Here is a 23894-nt window from a genome sequence, read left to right on the forward strand (position 1 = left end):
TTTTACAGAATACCTAAGATGTATCCTTGTTGCCACTTCAGAGTCTACAGTTACTCTTACAGTGCAAGCATAGGTATTGAAGTTGGCCTAAGTGAGAATTACGGAGAATGGAGTAAAAGTTGGGATTAATTGAATAGGGCATAATTAATGCAAATGCCTCCCTACTTAAGGACATCTGCTTTTGGAACTTACTTACATAGGCCATTGATCAATTTCAGACACCATCATTATGAGCTTGCTATAAATTTGTTGCAGGGATATCAAGCGAGAGATCTTAATTTCCAGCTGGTGTCTTAATGCTAAAATCCAGCAATCACAAGTTTTGTCCTGCTGATTGTAAATTCCAACCCAGAACCAGGAATATTGAGTATTTTCCAATGTTCTTCCTTGATTTCAGGGACAAATCTGCTGATATTTTCCACAGAATCTCAGAGTAGGCAGAAGATCTCAGACAGTTGGAGAGTCGGTAGAGGCTGTGATCCCGTTGGCAGTAGCTGCTTCTGTCCTTGCAGCAATTTCACCAGATGTGGATGTATAGCTGTTGAAACCAGGCCGATGTTTCCAGACCCATAATTATTTTAAGAGACACTAATCTACGTGTAATGTCATGGGGAGGTATCCCACCCAAAGTTAACCAGTGGGTTTATATACTTTAGCTTATAATAAGTGCCCCAGTGCTGTAGGTTGTGCAGTAGGCAGTTGATGATTTACGAAGAGTGGATGGATGGGCAAATTAACAGATGGAGTCAGTGTTCTTGCCGCATTGCAGAGCCTTCACAATTAAAGCGAATCACTTAGGAGCTGGCCCTCCGGCATACTGCTGTTGTTAGTGCAATAATCTGGTTTCATTAAAAGTAGTTGAAGATGGAAATGGTTTTCCCGGCAGCCGTTTGTTAATTGGTTCCCTTCCATCTTTGATTTTCAAAAATATAACACAGTAAGAAGAAAAAAGTGGTACAAGTATTTCACTGAGACACAAATAAGACCAAACCTCTCACTTGTAGAGGGCCTTTCGCCCCTAGATATACTGTCAGTTGCCTTCCGTTTTGATTAAGGTGCCAGGCAAATGCACTAGAAATATAGGTCCTAAAACGCATTGAATAATAAAGAGAGGACGGATTACTTTCACTGAAGGGCATTCTGCAGATCTAAAATCGCCAGGTAACGAAATGTGGGAACAAAACTTTTTACAATCCAATACTACTTCATCCAGTGACAAAGGCTCCTATAGCCTCTGCGGTGCGGGTGGGGGGGGCGGCCTCCAGCCCCCACCCACATCCCCTCAGCATAGCGAAGGGCGGGAGGCCCCTGACTTGGTCCAGGGGGAGGGGCCTCTCCAGGGACTTCACAGGGGACCACTCAAGTTTGTTACGCCACTGACTTAATGGGAGATTGGGTAAAAGGACAGTTTTAATACTTTTCATTGTATGGCCTTTAATGTGGAAATATGAACTACAAAATAATATTTTCAAATATGAAGACCTATGGTCAAAATGCTTCAAAGGTTCAGGCACCTAAGATTTATTTTAGTGAACAATAAAGTTCAAACAAGAAAGCCTCAATGTTTGCGCATTTCTACAACCACACGGCAATCCCCTTACAAGAACACGTGGCTCCTTCTTGAGAATCAGCCCTCCCCTATCTAGTAAGGCCAGCAAAGGACTGAAGTGTCTGGGTAATATTTCATGAACTGTGAACTGGATGTGTGATTTGCAATTCTGCAGAGTTCCCGCAGTGTTAGCGGACTCTGGAAAGCCGGCAAATTTGGAGTGGAGTTAGTAACGTGGCAGACGCTGACACATAAACTACTATTCTAATGTGCTTTCTAAACAGCTCACATGTACTCAAGATTCACAGAAAGTTTAAACCGACCAAACATCACCGCAAGCCGCTCTCTGGCACAGCCAGGCCAAAATATAGGCGTAAACACAGGGTGTAGCCGCCCTTCTCTTTCATTATTTTCCAGTTGTGAAATTAGTCTTTGAAAGTTGTACAGTTTTATGTGCACGCACAATGCAACAATGAAACGCCTTTGTCGTGCCCATCTAAATTAGAAATGAATGTGGACTTTGATGGTGTTACAAAAACAATGCTGCTCCAGATGCCTTGAGGTTAACAGATTGCACAATGTCACCAAAGACACAGTGCTGTAGAACTGAGCCTTCTTAGACAAATCTGTGTTTTCAAGGGTTGATCTTTCAATTTGATCAATGGAATTAAACCAATACAACTCCCAAAATGTATTAAATTGTTAAACAGAAACCCAGAATTTGAGCACTGCATTTGATAAGCTTGAAATAACTACACATTATGTGCTGGGATGAAAAATCATTTACTGGGTGTCAACTCTTCCAATTCTGGAGCGAAACCAGGCAGGGCACTACCTAAGCAAATTCAAGCATCCACCCTTTTATGTCACTAGCAAGGAACATTGAGGACCACTACATAGGGGTGTGCAAAGGGGAGCGGGTAGAAAACTGACAAAATTAAATTTTACTTGCCATGCTGAAATTCACTGGACTATTCCTCAGGGAAACGTGGCATCTTTTGCCAAAATAGTTAACGTTTCCCAACTTGGCCCAGAAACAAATCTGTTCCACCACTGCAGTGAGAGACCTAGCTGAATGCCACCTTTATGTTCACATATGCCTTCAAAACTGTGTTGTCAATTTAGACTTGCCCTGATCAGCCTCAGGGAGATAAAGCAAAATATATGCTTCAGTTCTGAGGACCCAGCTGACTCCTCAGCACAACCTAGCCCCGGACGAAAGAGAGCAAAGGCCAGCTGTTTCCATGATGACCGTCAATCGCTCTGGAAGACCATCATACTACATTTGGACAAACTCATAGGAAGGAGAAACCACTGTATATTAGTGCACTTTTGAGCTAACATGGAAATCACCGCCTCAAAGAGTGAATCCTGAAGCACATGCAGAACTAGAGGTTAAGCCTTACCCGTAATGTCATGAAAATTGTCACCACCTGTAGAAAGAGAAACTGCAAAGCCCACACACAGATCAGGTCGACATAAGAGGGGGTCCACAAGGAGTTCAATTCATAGAAATGCCGGGGTAGCGGTTATGACATTACAGGCCCTTTGACCTCAACTTTCACTCATCAACACATACATATACATACAAATTCACACTTACATACACACTCTCTCACATAAGCAAACTCTCACCCGCAAGCATGCACGCAACATACATTTAAAAGCATTTTTTACTTACCGCAGCTGCCATGGAATGGTATATTCCAGTTAATTGTACTCCATTTTTATTACACTAATAGTGAATAATATATTGTTATTCACTATTAGTGTAATAAAAAATTGACAAACAACAAAGAGTGGAGCCCCAACTGACATCCATAAGGACGAGCTGCCACTGTGTTCGTGGCACTAAATTTGCAACATCTGAGGTCAGGGGTCGCAAAGGCAGTGCCAGGCAGGAGCGGCTCCTCCACTAAGGTGGAGGAGCGTCACCCCCAACCAGCAACAGCTGCTGCAAAACCTTTACTACAAAGCAATAAAAAACATAGTTTATAATTGTTTTGTAGTAAAAGGGGGGGCACGGGCTATGATGGGAATGAGGGGGAGTGCAGCACTTCCCCTCAGTGCGCATGTATGTTTGGCCGACTGTCTCAGGCTGGCCAAACACATGTGCACTGGGTTCTCTCCAGCCCAGCAACACAGTTGCCGGGCTGGAGAGAGCAGACACAGGCTCCCAGTCTGCCTGGGAGTGCCCTGGATGGGTGCTCCCTGCCAATCCGAACGCTGCTATCAGCAGTGTTTGGATTGGCTGCAGAGTAGGCTGGGAGCCTGTGCCTGTAGTGCAGGAGAGGAGCAGCAGCGGCAAAGTAGGTAAGTAATTTTTATTTTTTGTAAATTAATTTAACTCCCTACCCATCCTCCCCCCCGATGCACCATCCCACCCCAACAAAGTCCCGTGAGCTGCTCCTGGTGCCAGGAGTAGCAAAGGGCAAGCCAGATGTCGCAGCTGCGACCACAGGCAACCCCTAAGTGACGTCCATGGATGTCCCGGCACATTTACTATGTTACCCATCCCACTAAACCATCTCTGCACTGTGGTAGCCTCTTGGTAAAGAAAATAAATGCAAGCAGATGTGTCATCTGCTTGTCAAGCCTAGCACTTGGTGAGAACACTGTCCCCAGATCTGTCCTAAGCCTGACTCCCTTGAATTGGATTGAGTGAATCTGTTTCAGATTCAACTTGGACTGGTCAATGAGAATGTCGTGGTGTCGCAGTAAGTCACAAATCATGTCCTTTACAGCCCTTGTGTGCACGAAAGATTAGTCATGCAATCTTCAACCATCTACTGAGAAGCCACTATTGCTGAGTATCTTGGCCAGGAGACCAAAGCTCTGTCACAGAGGTAGTCAATTTGCATTCATCTTTTAAAGCCCATGCAAAGACCAAGAAAAGTCCACACCATGTCAGACTCAGAGGAGGCACACAAGTCTGCTGAGCAAGAAGTTGTACATGTTTTTCGGATCTTTAGTGTAGTGATACTTAACCTGTGGTCCCGGGACCTCTTGGGGTCTACAAAGCCTACTCAGGGAGTCTGCAACTGCTTAGAAAATGAAATTATACCAACAGATTAATAAAATGTTTATAAATAAAGAAGCACCATGTGCAATTGAACATGTTTAAACATTCTGCAAATGTGAATACATTTGATATTGGAAACTTAAAGTTAAGGTAGAACTCTGATTGATTCATGGTAGTAGTGCTAGTGTATCAAACAGAATATAGTATGGACAATTAGTGGCCTCAATTGAATTTAGAAAAGCTCCTACCTTCCCATTCAAATATAGATTTTTTATATTTGACTGTGAATTAAATGACATATTTAATAATTTCTGTTTGATGGATGCTTATTTCTGTATTTTTATGTCATTTTCTGCAGTTCAGATTATCAAAACTGCTTAGGTCGTGGTCAGCGGTTTCCAGTAATTTCTTAGTCTCACTCGGATTCCAATAATTATTTATTGGGGGTCCCTGGGTTTAAGTAATGATTAAGTGGGGGGTCCACAGAAGTCAAGCGGTTAAGAACCACTGCTGTAGTGCACTAGTGGGAAATGGAAGGAGACAGAAAATCTTCATGCTACAAGCAAGAACATGATTTTGTCTTAGCTCTAATTGACAGTAGCTTTAGTTATTATTGTTATCAATAAAATGGCATGTTCGCAGAACGTAACAATCTGAGGTTGTGGATTAAAGAGTTATTTTGCTGTTTAAGTACCATAGGGAGTTTGAAAGGGTGTCACATGACTCTCCATATTGACTAGACAGTACGATTATTGTGAGACACAAATGCATCCAAATTCATAGTTGAACAAGGTGGAGAATAAGCACCACAATTTAGTAGCCGATGGTATAATTAAGGAACTGCAAGGACTGACTCTATAGGTTTAAGTTGTCGAGGATACTATGTCAATTTTGACTAGGTACTTACCAGGTGTTCAGCACCACTCAGACATTCTTTAATAGGACTCCTGTAGGAATCCCACCTGGGAACTTCTCTCCAAACAGCTCTTTTCCGTCAGAACCATGTGATGTACTCCATAATTTCCAAACTCGAACACCTTCAAAAGTGATCTTTCTGTCTTCCTACAGATGCTGTTCACTGATGTGCCCTAGAAGCATCTCATCTGCCCAGTTTGTGACTGACGTTCACCAGACAATTAGGGTACTACTGGCAATAAAGCAAGAGAGGCCATTTTCATGGATACTGTGTTGTGACCAGTTTGAAAAGCGTAGGAGATTCCAAGACTGCATGCCTTATGGATGGGACCTTAATCTTTTCTCAAATACACGACACCCATGTTGTTATGGATACATTTGTCTATTTATTTTTGTTTTTGATTTTTGGCAAGGATGCTATGGGCCAACGCAATGACTGAGTTATTCATCACACAAACCTTTATCGGCAAATCCTTGGGCATCACTTCTGTGCAGTGGAAGCCACAGTGCCACACACTGCTGCTAACAAGGCTGGGCAGCTCCCCTTCAAGCAAAAAGGGCGTAAACTGTAGAAAATGTTCATATGTCTTACTGGTGCTTCAGCAAATGTGCTAATGTGGTGCGGCACCTGTCGCTGGGGACATAACTAGGATGGTTGGCAGACGCGAGATGCCGCTCAATGCGGACTGGAGCATGCATTATAAAAACAGCTGCTCTACTGTTATCAGAGACTGACAGAACTTTTGTATCTAATTGCCAAAAGTAGAAGATTTCTTGTATAGCCACGTGCTAAGGAGCAGCTACAACTGGTCAAGGCAGCTGAATGCCTGATGTCTCGGCTTAGCTACTTCAAAACCTTTGCCAAGGCCTAGTGCCTTCTTGTGATTTTTGGCTCAGACATGGTATTTTAGTAAGTGCCCAGCCTTCTAAGAGTGGCTGCCTTCCCACAGCATTAATAGGCTAAGGAGTGCATCCAGCAGACAGTTGGACATTATTTACTTGTTAGAAGAATGAACTTCCCGCATGTGATTACTGGTTGATCCTGTTCCTTCTTTAGCCGGAGCATGTGGTCAATGATTTGTTCCCCTTCTTTTTTCATTACTGAACTGTACATTCTGCAATCAGTGATCTTGGTTCACATGGTATGCAGAGGTGGTGAACCATATATTTATTTTCACATCTACCACCTCAGAGACACAGCCGTGAGTGGTAATCAATAGCAGGGGTGCCTTTATGAAACTTCCAGCTCTTGTGCACAGCATAGGATGCTTTGAAATGCAGAATATGAATGTTTGTGCAGACCTTGGTTGCACAGCGCTGCCCACCAGCCTGTTACGCTTGATATCATTTTTGGAGTTTTAGCCTCCCAGACACACACCAAGATCATCTAATTAAGAGGTTCAAAGGTGTCTGGCATCTGCTACTCTACAGACAGAACTGCTCCAGCCTTAATGAATTTTAACCAAATGGTCGACCAGTTCGTGGCAAGACATGCCACACGGTGGTCAGTGAGGAGGTGTACATTCCATGACGCTAATTCTAATTGCCATGAAGATGCATTTCCCTAGTCGTGCCCAATAAACATCATATACATGTTGTTTAAAAACTGTTCAGAATAGCCAGCCACAGTGTCTAGGGACTGGCCACATGTAGTGTTCTTCTTGTTTCAGCTCCTCTTTTGTGGCATTGCTTTAACACTTAAAATAGTTTCTTGCAAACAGAACTAACTACATACAGTACAAAAACCACAAACCACCAACTACTGTAAAACAGTAGCATAAACATCACAACTTACATCTGGACTCATAGCTTACTAGATATTACAAGCATTCAAGAGAAAACAGTGCGCTCCTAGCACAACCAGGAAGCTAGTTGCTGGGCGCCTCCCCCAGATCATGGTCCAGTCTCCTGGTGGCCTATACCGCACTGGAGTTTCCATGCTCACATTCTCCCATTGGGGTGTTTCACAAGCCATGTAGAGTGGGTGGCGTGAAGGGAGTGGCAATACTGCGGAGTTCAGTGCTGGGCAAAGCATATCAGACTTGGGCTTCTATTCTTGTGCCAAACTAACACCATGAGTTTCAGGACAGGGATGTGGAAAAGACTTATAAATAACCATTTCCAAGAGGGTGTTCTGTACTGATAATTGTATCAGAAGTTCCCAATCCAGGATGACGTTAGTTCCTGTTTGAATCATATATAAAGAATCCTGTACAAGTGATGGATGTGTCACAATGCATTTGTACTATATGTTCTTCTCTTTTTCGGTTGAGCACGCAAGCGCTTCAGACCTGTTGTCATTGATTCTGTGGGCTTTAACCACACCCATTTCATGCCAATTACTTTCATTTGTTCGTGGGCTGGCCTTTCAAAATTCCCTCGATTTAATTTGTCATAGGCATGCATACATCATGACGATTCTGGGGTTTAGTCTTCCTCAAGAGCACCGGCCAACTACTGCGAACCTATGCAGAGTCCATGTTTTATGGATGTTTCTGGACTATTTTTTTATTTTTAGGTCGACCTTCTCTCGATCCGAATTGTTGGAGCGATTTGCATAAATTGCCCCAGTGCTGCCGATCGAGTTCCTGCTGTAAAAAACTTGAAAGCGCCATGAGCAGGACTGAAAAACAAAGCAAACAATGACAAGTAACTATTGGCTACTTGTCATTGATTTGTTTTTCAGTCGCGCTCATGGCACTTCCACATCTTTTACAGTGTAACCCGATCGGAAGTCCTGCTGTTTAAATCTTGAAAGCACCATGAGCACAACAGAAAAACAAAACAAACAATGACAAGTAACTACAAGCTAATTGTCATTGTTTCTTTTGTTTTTCAGTTGCGCTCATGGCATTTTCAAGTTTTATACAGCGGGAAATCATTATCGTCCCACTCTAATTCCTCAGGATGGTGGGGTAAGTTGAGGCACAAGAAGAAGTTGAAGAAGAGGCGTTCATAGATTTCTCCCTCTCCATTGGCCAACAAGATGAGGGAAAAGGAGCGTGGTCGTTCCAGGCCTTCGTCCTCGGACGATGCGTCTTGGTCGGCTCTGCACCTCCTTGAGTTTCTGGAAACCAGAGCGAGCCCTGCCCATATTTGGGTGGTCTGACTCCACTGGAGCACATTTAGGCCCTGCGCAGTCAGCAGGGGCCCCCTTGGATTCCAGGCCACTGGCTTTGGCCTCAGCTCCGTGGCAGCACCCATGGATCTCTTCCTAGATCCGAACTGATGTTGGTTGTACCACCTCAACCTTCCCTGAGGCCGGTTCCGACCCTGATACTCCTGTCAGCACCCGTGCCCCCCAGTGGCATTGACCCCATTCTCATTGCTGACTCCAGCATGATCCAAACCAGCGTCATATGATGCTCATTCTGACTTCAACAGGGACGTTGGTCTTTAGGTCGGATCCTGACCCCTATTCTCTTGGGTTGGGGTATGGTGAGGATTAGGAGGGGTCGCTGGACCCTTTAGAATGCCATCTAGAAGAATACCACTAGAGGACTGGGGGATGGACCTGGTGAGTCCAGTGGTCCGGACACTTCCCCGACACTGGCATGCTTTCTCCCCTTACCGTGGCTATGATGGAGGGAAAGTCCTACTCAATGGTGGTGCGAAGAGCAGCCAAGATCCTGGACCTCAAGCTGCCTTCGAAGGAAGTCAGGACTAACCTCCTAACAGAGGTGCTTCAGCTTCTGAACCTTTTTTGCCCTTTAATGAAGCCCTTCCTAATGTCTTGCTGGGGACCTGGTCCAAACCCAGCACAGGGGCTCGTGTGAACAGGACAATCGCCTGCTGCCATAGACCTGCTCCAAATGACCCTATGTTCCTGATGCAATACCCAACCCCTGAGACCTTGATTATCCAAGCCTCAGGAGAGCTTGATCATCCAAGCCTCCACGTCCCCGGGTGTATTCCCTTCCACACCCTGGGATAGGGAATCCAAGAAGCTGGACCAGCTTGGGAAGAAGATGACTTCTTGCTCCAGCCTAACATTGCGGTACATGAACACCACATGCCTTTTGGGCCGTTACACCCATACTTTATGGGACATTGTTGCGCAGGTGCTGCTACAGGTCCCAGAGCAGGCCCGAGCCATTGTCTTCTAAGCTGTTGCTGTTGGGAGAGATGCAGTGAAGTTCACTATATGATGTGGGTTGGATAAGACCGAGTCAGTAGACAGATCAACAGTGGCCTTGAGGCACCACACCTGGTTGAGGTGTCATGCCAGCTGAAAAACATTACTTTGGGTTTCCAGTGGGCAACAAGCACATTCAGTTCACTGTGCTCCCCTTTGGCCTTAACAGCGCCCCTCGGATGTTCACCGAAGTAATGGTGGGGGTCGCAGCTCATCTGTGCAGGTCAGGGGTTTCAGACTTCCCCTACCTTAACGACTAGCTTTTGAAGGTGGGCTCACCCAGGCTGTCATCTCCCACCTCCAGACTATGGCCGACCTCCTGCATTCGCTGGGGTTCACTATAAATGTGCTGAAGTCACACCTGACTCCCTCTAAGATGCTTCCTTTTAATGGAGCTGTTCTGGACACAGTGCAGTTTCGGTCTTTCTGAGCAGCGAGTCTAGGATATCCAGGTTTAGGAACTGATGTTTCAGCCTCTATCCTGTATTTCAGGGAGAATGACACTGAGGGTGCTGGGCCTCACGGCCGCCTGCTGGTGACACACGCCATTTGGCATATGCAGGCTCTGCTGTGGGACCTGAATGTCCAGTGGGCACAGTATCAGGGGAATCTCTCAAATATGGTCCAGATCTTGGATGGAACTGTGCAAGATCTGGAGTGGTGGCTCTTGAACCACGATTGGGTCAGGGGCAGATCCCTTTCCCTTACCCTTACCCAACCATACCTGACAGTAGTGACAGTCACTCCGGGGATGAGCTCAAAATTGGTGATCAACACAATTTTATTTCGATCGCGGGTTGTAGGTCGGCAAAAGACTTATACAAAATTGCTGCAAGGTCAAATGTCAAGTAGAAAATACCTCTATGGTGGAGAATATTTGCATATTAAATTATAAGGAACATAAAGAAATTCATGAATTTCACTGCTGCACAATGGTGAACAAATATTCTGGTCGAGAGACTGCTTCAAGCAGGATATATCTCGAGGGAGATATTTTCTTCTCACACCAGACTCATTGTATGTATCTTCTTGTATGTGTTCGATTTACACTGATGAGCTCACAAAATGAATTCTAAATTTTCAAAGTTTCGTCAAACAAAAGTTTGCCCTCTCCATGCCCTAACTCAAAGGGCTGCTTTATATGTTTAGATTGAAATACTGATTTCTGTCCTACCTTTGCTCTGACAATGTTTCCCACAACACTGTCGTCAAGGCCAAGATTACAAGTTAGGAGTAAACATGTATGAAGATTCCAGATGGTGTGAATTACTGTTTCACACTGGTATCTCGGCATATGGTTACTTCTATTATGAGTTAAGCCCCTCGCAATGGGGAACACCAGTGCAGATGTAGAATCACGGTTGAATTACGGTGTGGTATTCCGCGAATTTATCACCCGCTACACTCAGGTGGAAAATGTATGCAGGAGCTTCTTTCCACGTTGGGGTAGAGGGAGAGTGTAGTGAAGGTAGGGGGGTAAAGTAGCAGAATAGTTCCGACAGGGGGAGAATTGAATGCCCTCCCCTTGCCAGAGACAAAATCAAGGTGGATCAGGGGAGAAGTCTTGCTTGCTGAAGAATCAACGCCTCGGGCAATTCTTTTAATTGAATTACCGACTGGTAAAAGCAGATTCGATCTCTTGAAAGCTGGTAAAACTGAGCGTCGAAGAACAAGGCCAGTCATGATCAAGTGGAACAGAAGAAAAGGAGATTCGGCCTCGCCTCGCTTGTAGTGGCCTTGAGACATTGGCACGTGTGCGTTCACTTTAAAAGCACTACAGAAGCAGTATGCTCCAACCTCGAGACTTCTTTGCACTGGCATTAGGTCCAGTTTAAGTGCATATTTATTTTGAAAGTTTGTTCAGCCAGCATATAGGCCAGGGCCTGTGAAAAAGAATTGGATTAAGGCTTACTTGTGGGCACTGAGTTACTGTCCAACCCATGCTATTTATAGCAGCTGTTGTTTCTGGAACGCCGGATAAAGGCAGTCCTTGGCTTTTGATGCACAGCACTGCCGCGTGGAAAGCAGGAGACAGGAAGTGGCCTAAAAGCTGGGTCTCTTCTTAATGCTTGGAAAGTGCAAAGTGAATATAGAGCAAAACGATTGGGTCACAGTCATAACGAAAGCAGCGTGTTAAAATGCTCACACAGCTGGATAGTCATGCTCTATTTATTAATATCCTCATCTCGACTGTCCATACAGTAAAGGGCAAGCAGCCAGCTTCTTTCCTCATTACTTTTAAAGCAGCATAGGCCTCGCTAGGTCACCAAGGCTTTCACTCCATTACAAGTACTTTTGACGCCCAGAGTCTGTACCAAAGATTTTTCGAAGAAATTACTGTTTTTAATCCCACCATTACCCACCGTACACAGCTTGAGGCAGTCACTATTCACATCATAGAAAAGTACTTTGTTTTAGAAACCCTTATGTTTAGTGACGTAAAGACAGATTTTGTGTTTGTAGCTGTCAGACCTCTTGCGCACATTCATCTACTGGATGCATATATAGCCTGATTATGCTGTGGTTGTTTTCAGATATCAGTGGCACACAGTAACCTGATCCCTAAGAATTACAAGTGTGGTGTTTGCTCGTAGCCTATTTTTCGCAAGGTATTTCTTCAACACACTTTACCTTGTATGTGAGTTAATTATATTCATACGTGGTGTTTGAAGGGGTCATGCCTTCCTAGCATAGGCTTCAGCCACTGACAAACTGTATGTTGTCCTATTAGGCACAGATATAGAGCTTGCTCAAGGTTGGGCATCAGTTTTTCCTGTGAGAAGCTGGGTGTTGATTGAAGTGGGTGTGAGTCCTTCTCAAGCAGCATCCACAATCCTTTTCAGAGTGAACCACAGTAAGTGACTAATTTAATCCATGCTTAATCCTCTGGTGCCTTGTCACAAAAGCTGTCAGGCTTAACATAGAGGCAATGTGCAAAGTATTTGTGGAGCAACCAAACAGCTATAAAGTGAAAACACGACAGAAGAAAAATCTCACATCAATGTAGAAAAATAGACTCCATTGTAATAAATTATTTGACACTAAAACAACAAAAATCCAATCCATAGAATTGGAGATATGCAATTTTAAATATTTAATGTAAGTTTAGTGCCTAAAGACACAAAGTGCCTCTCATGGCTATCTGGTCATGCAACAATGGGTGAAAGTCAAACATTCAGGCCAAATGCAAGAGAGTGTGGGCTGGATACAGAGACCAGGTTTGTCCTGTTGAACAAGTTATCTTTTGGAGTCAAGCGTGAAGAATTCTGTTCATGATGGAAGAGGCTGCGAGGAGGAGAAAGGGCATTGCAGATGGCTGTCGCAGTAGTGCAAAAGCAGATGGGGCATTTTAGATGGTTGTTGCTATAGTGTGAAGATTCTGTCAGATGTCGCAAATGGTTGTTGCTGGAGATTCGCATTGGCAGTCACAGCAAGCTATCGATGCTGTAGCGTGAAGTTCAGATCTTGTGTTTCCGGTCATCCCTGGCGATCACTGTAGAGCAAGGAGATGAATTCACCATAGCGTTGCATTTGCTGTCGATGCAGGTGGAGAGATCTTAGCACAACCAGGCCCGTTCACGGTTGTCAAGAGCCCAAAAATTCAGAATTTCTCCCTATCTTCGAGGAGGAGCTCAACTGATGCCGCACCAAGGGATCCAGACCCAGAGGGAACCTCTTGGGGATTTGGAACTCACTCTAGCAGGGACGCTGTCAGGTCCAGTTGCAGGTGTAGGCAAGTCCAGTTGTAACAGGTTATCTGGGCAGTTGCAGAGATGTCTCTGGAGTTTGTTGTATCCCTGTAGCTTAGAACAGGAGATCGGTCAGCTGACCCTTGTAGTCACTTCACCCTGGGATGAAAAGTGCAGGTCCAGTTTTCCTTCTCAGACAGCAAGACAGGCCTCAAGCAGCAGGGTAGTCTTCTGGCAGCAGGACAGTCCTTCTTCTGTAGTATCCACAGGTCCAGGAGTGCCCTGAAAAGTGAGTCTGAGGGTCCCATTATTAAACCCAGTGTCCGCTTTGAAGTGGGTGAAGCATTTGGAGTTTTCCCCCCACTGCAGTGTCTGGACTTTCCTGCCTCACTGTCTTGGTTTCAGTCTCTCTGGGAGCACAATAGGCTAGTGTGAAGTCCTTTGTAAGTGTGCTGGGCCAGTGTGTTTGAAGTATAAGTGTGGAAGGTGACAGCTCCACACCCCATCAAGTCAGGACTGCCCATCCTGTCAACACTCAGACCCTTCATTGTGATAGTGCCTGGAAGGGATACACAAAGGCCAACTGTCAACTATTCCTAGTCATGTGACCAAGGATAGAGGCTGCAGGACCAAAAGGTTACAACAAGAATTGTGACTTAAAATCTAGCATCTGATATAGACATCTAGTTGCAGATTTCTTACCTTAGAATTTCCCCCAGGCACCGGTCTGGATCCAAAGATTTTTCTGGAGCAGTACCCCTGTGCGGTGTCAGGTGGCGTTGGTCACCTCCGCATCCATCGTCAGAATTGTGCGGGCCGGATATGATGTCATGGGACCACCTAAATAGGTGCCATCCCAGCGTGCTGGTGTTGGTTCTTATCTTTCCACACCAGCCACTGCTGATTTGTAGTAAAACTACCTTTCAGTCACTTTTTGACTAGTCTTTTTTGATGATTTTTGAGTATGTACACTCCTGGTGCATCAAGATGTCGTCACGTAAGACCACATTCAAGCCCCACGGATCCTGTAATATGGTTATGTCAGTTACAGATCCGCATCTTGTATACTTGTTGTGCCTGGAGCATGACCATGATCCAAAGTCATGCTCTGAGTGCCAAGCCATGAATGTAAAACCTTCGAGGGAGTGGTCCCTAAAGCTCATTGCAGCCCGGCACTCGGCTGCATGTCGTTCCCGATCTCAGTCAAAAGGACAGTTCCGAGAACGACTGGGGAACCCCCATTCATCATCATCCCACTCCAAGTCCTCGGGCCGATTGAGTAAGTTGAGGCACAAGAAGAAGTCGAAGAAGAATAAGTGTTCTTCGATTTCACCCCATCCGTCAGCTGATGAGATGAGGAAAAAGGAGTGTTGTCGTTCCAGGACTCTGCCCTCGGAGCCTGCACCTTCATCAGCTCTGCACCTCCCTGATTTTTCAGAGCGGAGTGAACCCTGCCAAACTCCAAGAGTTTTATGAGACCATGCACCTCATATTTGGGCAGTTCAACTCTGCTGGAGAGCCCTCAGGCCCCACAGGGTCAACAGAGTACCCATAGGGTTCCGCACTGGCTGCTTCAGCCTTAGGTCTGGGAGACACCCATTGATCTGTTCCTGGATCTGACCCAACATTGGCTTTACCACCTCGACCTTTCCCGATGCCTGTTCTGACGTTGGCGCTCCTGATGCCGCCCGTGGTCCCAGATGGTGTTGACCCATTCTCATTGCTGACTCCGACATGAGCTGGCATCATGCAATGCTGATTCCGACTTTGACAGGAACCTTGGTCCCTAGGTTGGATCCTGACCTTATTATCTTGGGTTGGGTTACAGTGAGGATTGAAAGGGCTCACTGGAACCTTTAGAATACCAACTACAGGAAAACCCTATGGACTGTGTAGGGACCTGAAAGAAGCCTGTGGTCTGGATACTTCCCCTGACATAGGCATGCTTTTTTCCCCTACCGTATGGAGGAGGGAGCATTCTATTCCAGGGTGGTTTGAAGAGCAGCCGAGGTCCTGGACCTTGAGCTGCCTCCGGTGGCAGTCAGGACTAATCTCCTGACAGAGGTCTGGGGCTTTATCCTCTGAAACCCTATTGTCTTTTAATGAATCCCCTACTGATATCCTGCTGGGTACCAGGTCCAAACCGGACCGAACTTGACTATTGCTCACCGCCGTTTACCTTCTCCATCTGACCTAGCGTTCCTGATGCAACACCTTTTCCCAGGGAGCTTGGTTATCCAAGCCTTTATGTAGCAGGGCGTGTTCCCTTCTGCACCCCCTGATAGGGAATCCAAGAGGCTGAACCAACTTGGGAAAAACGTGTTTTCTTCCGCCAGCCTGGCATTGAGGTCCGTGAACACCCCATGCCTTTTGGGCGGTTTCTCCCACATGCTGTGAGATATGGTCGGCCAAGTATTGCTACAAGTTCTGGAGAAGGCCCGGGCTGTACTCTCTCAAGCTGTTGCTTATGGGAGAGACGCAGCAAAGTTCACAATTAGATGTGGACTGGACACAACTGAATTACTGGACTGAGCGGTTGGCCCCAAGGCAACACGCCTCGTTGAGAATGTCTGGCTTTTCGGGGGATGTCCAAGCCAATCTTCTGGACATACCCTTCAATGGCACCAATCACTTCGGGGACAAAGCAGACTTGGTGCTCAAGCGATTCAAGGATTGTCGTGCTATGGCCAGGTCCTTGGGCCTCACGATAGCCCCCTCATCCATACAAGTCTGCTTTTCGCCCCTTTCATGGCTAAGGAAAGGGTGTCCCACCACAAGCATTTCCCTCCAGCCACCATGCCGCGCATGCTGCCCAGCCTTTGCATAGCTGGGGATGTTAAATCAACGATCCTGTTGGATCAGGGAGCCAGCACTCCAGCCATTCTACCCCCCTTCCCCTCTACAGCTGCCTTCAAACCTTCCTAGTCTGACGATTGCCCACCAGGGACCAGTCAGGGCAGGATTCACCATCACCTGCTCTGCTGGTAATCCATCACAGCAGACAGGTGGGTTTTGCAGATAGTTCGAAGGAGCTACTCCCCTTCGAGACTACCCCTCCATCCATGCCACCATCTTACGATCAGATGGCGGAACATCACTTGGCACTTTTCCATGAGTAGGTTTCAGCTATCTTGACAAAGAGAGCTACTGACAGGGTGCCTGTGCCAGAAGTAGGTCATGGTTGTTACTCCTGCTACTGTCTGGTGCCCAAAAAGGACAAGGGCCTTCATCTTATCTTAGACGTTCAGTCCCTTAATCTCTTCCTCAAGAAGAAGAAGAAGAAGTTCAAAATGCACACTCTGGCTCTGGTTCTGCCCTGGACCTAGGAACCTGGATGGTAGCATTAGACTTGCAGGACACTTATTTCCACATCTCTGTCCTGCCTGCCGAAAGACTTTACTTGGGGTTCATGGTGGTCCACAAGTACTTTCAGTTCACCGAGCTCCCTTTTGGCCTTACCAGCACCCCTCAGGTGTTTACCAAGGAGATGGAAGTGGTCGCAGCTCATCTGCACAGGTCAGGGGTTTCGGTCTTCCCCTACCTCGATGACTGGCTGTTGAAGGCAGGCTCACCCAAAGATGTTGTCTCCCACTTCCAGTCTACAGCAGGACCTTCTGCATTTACTGTGATTCACTATAAAAGTGCTGAAGTCACACCTGACTCCCTCTCAGACACTCCCTTTCATCTGAGTTGTTCTGGACCTGTGCAGTTTTGGGCTTATCCTCCATAGCAGTGAGTCCAGGATATTCAGGATATGATACTGATGTTTCAGCCTCTATCCTGGATTTCTATGAGCATGACACTGAGGGTGCTGGGCCTCATGGCCTCCTGCGTCCTGCTGGTGACACTCGCCAGATGGCGTTTGCAGGCTCTGCAATGAGACCTAAAGTTCCAGTGGGCGCAGCATCAGGGGAATCTTTCCGACATGGTCCAGATCTTGGAGACAACTGCGCAAGATCTAATTTGGTGTCTAAGGAACCATGATTTGCGTTCTACCTTGATCGTACCAAAGAGTTCCGAATGGATTATCAACTCTTTGTTGGTGATGTGGCTGCAAGGAAAGGTCGGGCAGTCCAGAAGAGAACTATATCCAGATGGGTCATACTGTGCATTAAAATTTGCTAGGGATTGGCTAGGAAGAAACCCCTGGAGGGCTTGCATGCTTATTCCACTAGAGCTAAGACTGTAACCACTGTAATAACACGTGGAGTTCCAGTCCTGAATATGTGTCAGGTGGCAATGTGGGCATCCTTGCACACGTTTACCAGACACTACTGCCTTGACAGTCAGGTCCGTAGGGGCAAGCACTTTGCCTGTTCGGTCCTGCAGGACTTTCTGGTGTGATCTTGGTTCGCAGAACCACCTCCAGGGGTGGTATTCCTTGGGTATCTATTCTAAGGTAAGGAATTTGCAACTAGATGGCTCTGTCAAATGGACAAGTTACTTACCTTCAGTAACGCCTTATCTGGAAGGGACAATATCAAGTTGCAGATCCTTTACTGACCCCCCCATCCTTCCAACTCTGCGAACTGATTTCTAGGGTCAGAGACTTCCCTTCTAGGACCCTAGATTTGACGTTCCAGTGGTCAGTCTTCTTCATGGCCTCGAGCTCCTGGCTTGGAAAGTGGTGAAAAGAAACTGACATCAGCGCACCGGTGTGGCACCCATATATGTATCTGTTGACAGGAACAATACATCATGACTCCCTTTTCCAAGCCTTGTATGGCAATATACTTGATGTTCTAAAACTCTCATAAACTACAGTAACACAGTTATCGTTAGAGAAACCATGTATTAGTTAAGGCGTGCACTTAATTTTTGAGCCTGCACTGTTAAATACAGTTATAGAGCCCAATTCACAAAGGTAAACCAAACGTCTAAGTTTATGTCCTTGGGAATTCACAAAGGGCATTCACAAGTCCTATTTATAAATCCATACTCGAAATGGATCTCTGCACCAAGTGTGGACATAAAGATGGTACTTGTAAATGCCCTTTGTGAATTCCCAAAGTTGTAAACTTAGACTTTTGGTCTAAGTCTAGACCAAAAGTCTAAGTTTACCTTTGTGAATCAGGCCCTCAGTTTTCTTGTATGTTTCTCTGAATAACACCCAAAAGCGTGACCCTGCTGAGGCATGGGTGTGCTGGCAACAGACCTGGGAATGCACTAAAATCCATGGGTTGATGCTTGGGAACATCCACGCTCCACCTATGGAATGCATTCCCAGTGCAGAGTAAGTCAAGGCAGCAAACTTGCCCTGCCTTGCATTACTATAGATTTACCAAGCAACGTAGAGCCATGTAAGGTTGCTTAGTAAATCTGACTTGTCTGGCACCTTGCGTGACACAAGTGCAATGCAATACAACGATAAATCTGGCTCTCGATTTCACTCACTACGGTGGCTTCCACAATCAGACAAACAACTGCAAACCAGCTTCCTTACCTACATAAAGATGAACACTCATGTCGAGCATAGGGAAGTCAGTACAGGTGTAAAGATTAAAAAGTCAATGTTTTTTTTATCCATATAATGGTATTTAAAATCACATGAAAGAACTTGCAGCCCTCATAATTCTGCTGAAATGTGCTGTATTAAGATATAGCAGAAAGTAATTAGCATACTTTTGAGAGGCTGAGAAGACTGTTGGTCTGTATCAATAAATAAAAGAGAATGACAATTCATTTAATTAATTTATTAATAGGTGTATTCAGTGAAATTATATAAACTTGAGTAATGACAGGATGACACACTCCTCACAGCTGTGAGTTAGAGAGGAAGCCAAAACACAGTACATTGTAAACTGTATCCAAATAATTGTAAGTAAAGTGAGATGGATTGCCAGACAGATCACTGAGAGAGTAAAAACACTGGGTGTGTGTGTGTGTGTGTTTGTGTTTGTGTGGAGGGGGAGGGTGTGGATGTGTGAGGGAGGGATAGGAAGAGGATCATATTACACAAGATGTGCATTGTCTCGAAGCTCAGTTTATAATGTCGATGACATGTACTGTAGCTCTGGCACAGCTCGCAATCATCCAGACTCCCCGTAGTCCTCCCATTTCATTTTTATAGTCATTGGCATTAATGACTTACTGAACAGAAGTAGCTATTGAAGGTAGTAGGTTTAATCTTTCAATACTTTAACTCTTCAATGCAGAGCACGTTAGTGGGTAAATAAGAAGTGAGGATACTGAAATTAAATGCAATCAGTAGTGGCTGACCCTGAACTGGGATGGTGGGGTGGGACTGGGCATGATGTGACGGGGAGGGATTAAAAAAAAAAAACACAAAACACCTTCAAGGGGAGACGTGTTTGTTTCCCCTCCGTTCTCTTCCTCTTCCCGGCTGCACAGGGTCCTAGCCAATCACGATGCTGCTATCACCAGCAACAGCAGCGTCATGATTGGCCTGGGATGTTCTCCACTCGGCTGTGCAATACAGCCATATGGATAACATGCAAAGTGTGCATGTCTGTTTGGCCGGCCCAACACGGCTGGCCAAGCAGACATGCACACTTATTGTGGTGCATAGTCCTTGTCTGGCCCCCTCCCTCCAGCCCACCCCACCCCTTACTACAAGGAAAAATAAAATGACGTTATATCATTTTATTTTTCCTTTTAGGAAACTCCAGCGGGGTGATACTCTTTCGCCTTAGCGGAGGAGCTGCCCCTATATAAAATAAAGCAACTAGGGATCTTGGAAAGAGAAATCATGAGGGAAGACTGATCAAAATAACAAGACGTGTAAAAAGAGCTAGGTAGGTAAGAGAAAAAAACAGACAGGGGATTGTAAGGCTATAGAGCCATGACTTTACAGTTTCATGAGATATCCTTACCTGAAGTGCTGTGACATTTGGACACACGTGTGTATGGTTTTATCACCATTGCCTGTCAGTCCTCTCCTAATTTGGGGCCAGTTGGATTGTAGGGCAAGGCTAGTCTTACCAGTTCCTGGAGTAAAAGATTAGTAAAAATTAATACATTTGAATCACTAATAACTGAATCGATCAGGTTTAACGAGATTAAAGCACATTCTTAAGATATCAGTTAATTTAATGGAAAAATGCATACATTTTGAAATAGTTATTTGACGTCCTTCACAGTACGTGTGTGCAGCAACTACCTAATAATCAGCTACATCTTACATGGCCTCGTTAAAATATGCAGTTTCATTGTGCCTCATACACTGCTTCAAGAAGATGTTGGTCCATAAAGGAAGAGGTTTGGTGTTATGGAAGAGAAATTCTGAACGTGAAAACTTAAGTTAGTAACTTGAACAGTTGCAGGTTAACAAATAACGTGACCCTAATAAAAATGTACTAAATACATATGAAGAAAATACCCCAAAGGGAATAATAAAATCAGCAGTACAATGAAAACGTCAAATGAAAAAGACATTGCACAAAAGTTTAAATATTACCAGAAACACATGCTTCACCAAAGGGTTGGAGCCTGAGCTATGTGAAGGAATTTGTCACATTATTCAGTAACAATCAAACAAATTATGGACACACTGTGGGTATATCAAAGAAACCAAACAGATAATCAAATACCTATCATTACCAAAAACAGGAGGAGACACAGTCATTTACTAGATTGACAGAATGTGATTCCGTTACGTCAAAACAGTGCCAGTCACTAATAACAATGGTTAACATGCATTTTCAATGCAACAGGTCTCGCATTTGCTCGAGTTAGAGCTATAAGCGTTGTAAAGAAAAAAAAACACAGTGCGATTGCACTATGTAAAATGCAGTGCGATCGCGCTGCGTGAAAAATAAACAGATAAAGTAGTCCGGACACCATGCTGAAAACATCGAGCCTTGTATGTTTTTAATAGTGTTCCAGTGCTGTGTAGGTGGGCTAAACACCAGAAAAGGCATAACGTATGCATGCCTTTCACAAATGAAAGCAAGTGGATTTTAAAAGGCAAGCCCACAAACCAATGTAAGTGACTGACGTGACATGGGCGTGGTTGGAAGCCCAAAGAGAGATTACAGAATGGAACGGAGCGCTTGGCGCTCGCACTTAAAAACACGCTGATACAGATTACAAATGACAAATTGGAATGCTTTGTAAGTCATTGGATATTATTGACTCAAGTATTGACAATGTATCTAAAGAATATTTACACAGCAATAATGTCTGAGTGACCCTCATGAACGCATGTATACTTCCAAATAAAAGTGAGTGAAAGTCCAAATCTCTTTCACACAGAGGACTAATCTAACAAAGTGAATGTGGTGACAGAGGAAGTGGAAGAAAATATTGCCTCAAATGAATACATTTCCATTTCCAATTACAATCTAGACCACACTACGCTTTTAAAAATGTTTCAGGACTTTATTTTTAGAAGCGTTAACTCCTTTGTAGAATTCCCATAACCGGTACACCTTTTACAAAAATTGTCACATACAAAATGTTCAAATTGTTTAGTAAAAAATGTTAACTTTTTAAAAAAGGTCTGAGGTTTTCTTAGTTAAAATGTTATCAATCAATTTAACAAGCCTTTAACAATGTCAACTATTGTAAAAGTTAAATCATTTTTTGAAAACCTATTGCACTTTTTTCGTTTTTAAATTTGGGAATGCCTTACATGACTTTTACAAAAGCGTTGGATTTTTTCAAAACCTAATCATAACTATTATTCCTTTCTAGCAGTAGTCAGAATATTTTGTATTTCATCCTCCTCTTGTGCTGTGTTTAAGAATGTAGTATATCATCAAACATCATAACACCTTGCAAACATTCAATAGCAATGTTTTGTGAAAGAAGTGTCTGAAGTTACTCAAAGCAAACAAAGGCACTTTACAAAGACATGGACACAGTAAGACATGCAGAAATGAGCAGAATGCGCGTTGGTTGTTATTGCACATGGTATATTCAGAGTTCGTATTGAATGCAAAAATGAGATTAACACATACTCTTGGTGTTAATATTTTCTTTAATTTTCTGAAATCAGCCTATGTGAGGGTTCTGCAGAGCAATGTATTTGTAGGAGCCAGAGAGTCCAGTAGAACGACTATCTGCGCTGAAAACGTACATTCATTTGTTTGGGACATCTAAAATACAACAGCATAAAGCAGCAACATCTGAGTTGACAGCAATTAGCAATGGCTAAAAAAGCCCCCCTTTTGTCAAATACATAGTGGTCAGTGCACCAGGCCCAGAATGTAATCTGCTCAGAAAATGCCTTCAGCTAAATTAACATAATACAGGAGGTTTAAGGTGCTCACAGCATATGCTCATAAATATTTGGCCAGAAACGTTTTGTACTCTATGCAAATACCCTTTAAAATATATTGGAGGGCAAAAGTCAGTGGCCTAATACCAATAGCATGGTCAACACAAGGTTACCCAAGGAGTATAGCTGTCAGATTTATTTGAGAGATGGCAAGAAGGGTTGGAATAATTTGTAGCAGTTTAGGATGAAAGTGGTCCTTGATGACACGATTACATTGAAAGGAGGTTCTTGAAATTGTAAGCTTCAATTCTAGAGTGATAAAGCTGGAGACAGACAGGATTTCATTGCCTCAGGCTACATATAGCAGGTCCAGCTGTTAAATAGACAAATGGGTCTCTTATTTGCCCAAATCCAGCGCTCATATCTTTTTGCTCATCTAAACATAATCTTCTGTCATACACTTTATAAATGTTTCGCCCTGAGGGTAGTTAGAATTGGAAACATTTACGATTATCTGTGTGCCATGAATGAGCCAATGAGTTACTTACCTTAAATGGGATGAATCCAATCAAAAGCAAAGTCAGGCATGCAAGAGATAAATGATGATTAGGAATTGGGACATCCAACATTGGTCCAGGTAGACTGTATCATAACCATTTTCAAGGTAGGTGGTGGCATTGTGAATGCTTCCCTTTTTTCCTTTTTTGATTCATTGTAAGTTGTTGGACCTGACCCTTTTTGAAAACTTTGTGTCTTTCTCCTCCTGGTTTTCTGACCCTCTTTTTTGTTGGCTTTAGGAATCTGGGCACTTTATCACCACTGGTCAGTGCTAAAGTGCATGTGCTTTCCCCTCTAAACTTGGTATGTTTGTCTTACAACTGACTGGCATATTTAATTTACCTGTAAGTTCCTTGTACAGTGGTATCCCTTATACATAGGGCCTGTAAATGAAATGCTACTAGTGGGCCTGCAGCGCAGCTTGTGCCACCCACAGAAGTAGCCTTTCAAACCTGTCTCAGGCCTGCCGCTGAAAGGCCTGCATGCGCAGTTTACTACCACATTGGGTTGGCATCTACAATTACCTGCCAAGCTTGGAACTCCTCCTTTTACTATATATAAGTCAACCCTAAGCTAGGCCTCAGGTAGCCCTATGGACAGGGTTCTGCGAAGGTAAAAGGGTATACATGTGCCTTCATTGTGTGACATGTCCTGGTAGTGACAAACAGCTTATTTGGTTTCTCACTGCTGTGAATGCTGCCCCTATCACAGGTTTGCATTGGGAATTCCCTTATAAATGTCTAAGTGATAATTTCTGATCTATGATGAGTTAGTATGTTTGTAATGGTAGTGAGAAATCCTTCTTATTGGTGTAGGTGGATTTTTTATTACTATTGTTGAAATGC

The 23894-nt window shown here is 44.4% G+C and overlaps 1 protein-coding gene across 1 annotated transcript in view; it reads left to right on the forward strand.

Moving 5' to 3' along the window:
* Positions 1-23894, forward strand: part of SCARF2 (scavenger receptor class F member 2) — a 589328-nt gene that overhangs the window by 368011 nt on the left and 197423 nt on the right. The window lies entirely within an intron of this gene.

The sequence above is a fragment of the Pleurodeles waltl genome, chromosome 11, assembly GCF_031143425.1.
Source record: "Pleurodeles waltl isolate 20211129_DDA chromosome 11, aPleWal1.hap1.20221129, whole genome shotgun sequence".
In the NCBI taxonomy this organism is placed as follows: domain Eukaryota; kingdom Metazoa; phylum Chordata; class Amphibia; order Caudata; family Salamandridae; genus Pleurodeles; species Pleurodeles waltl.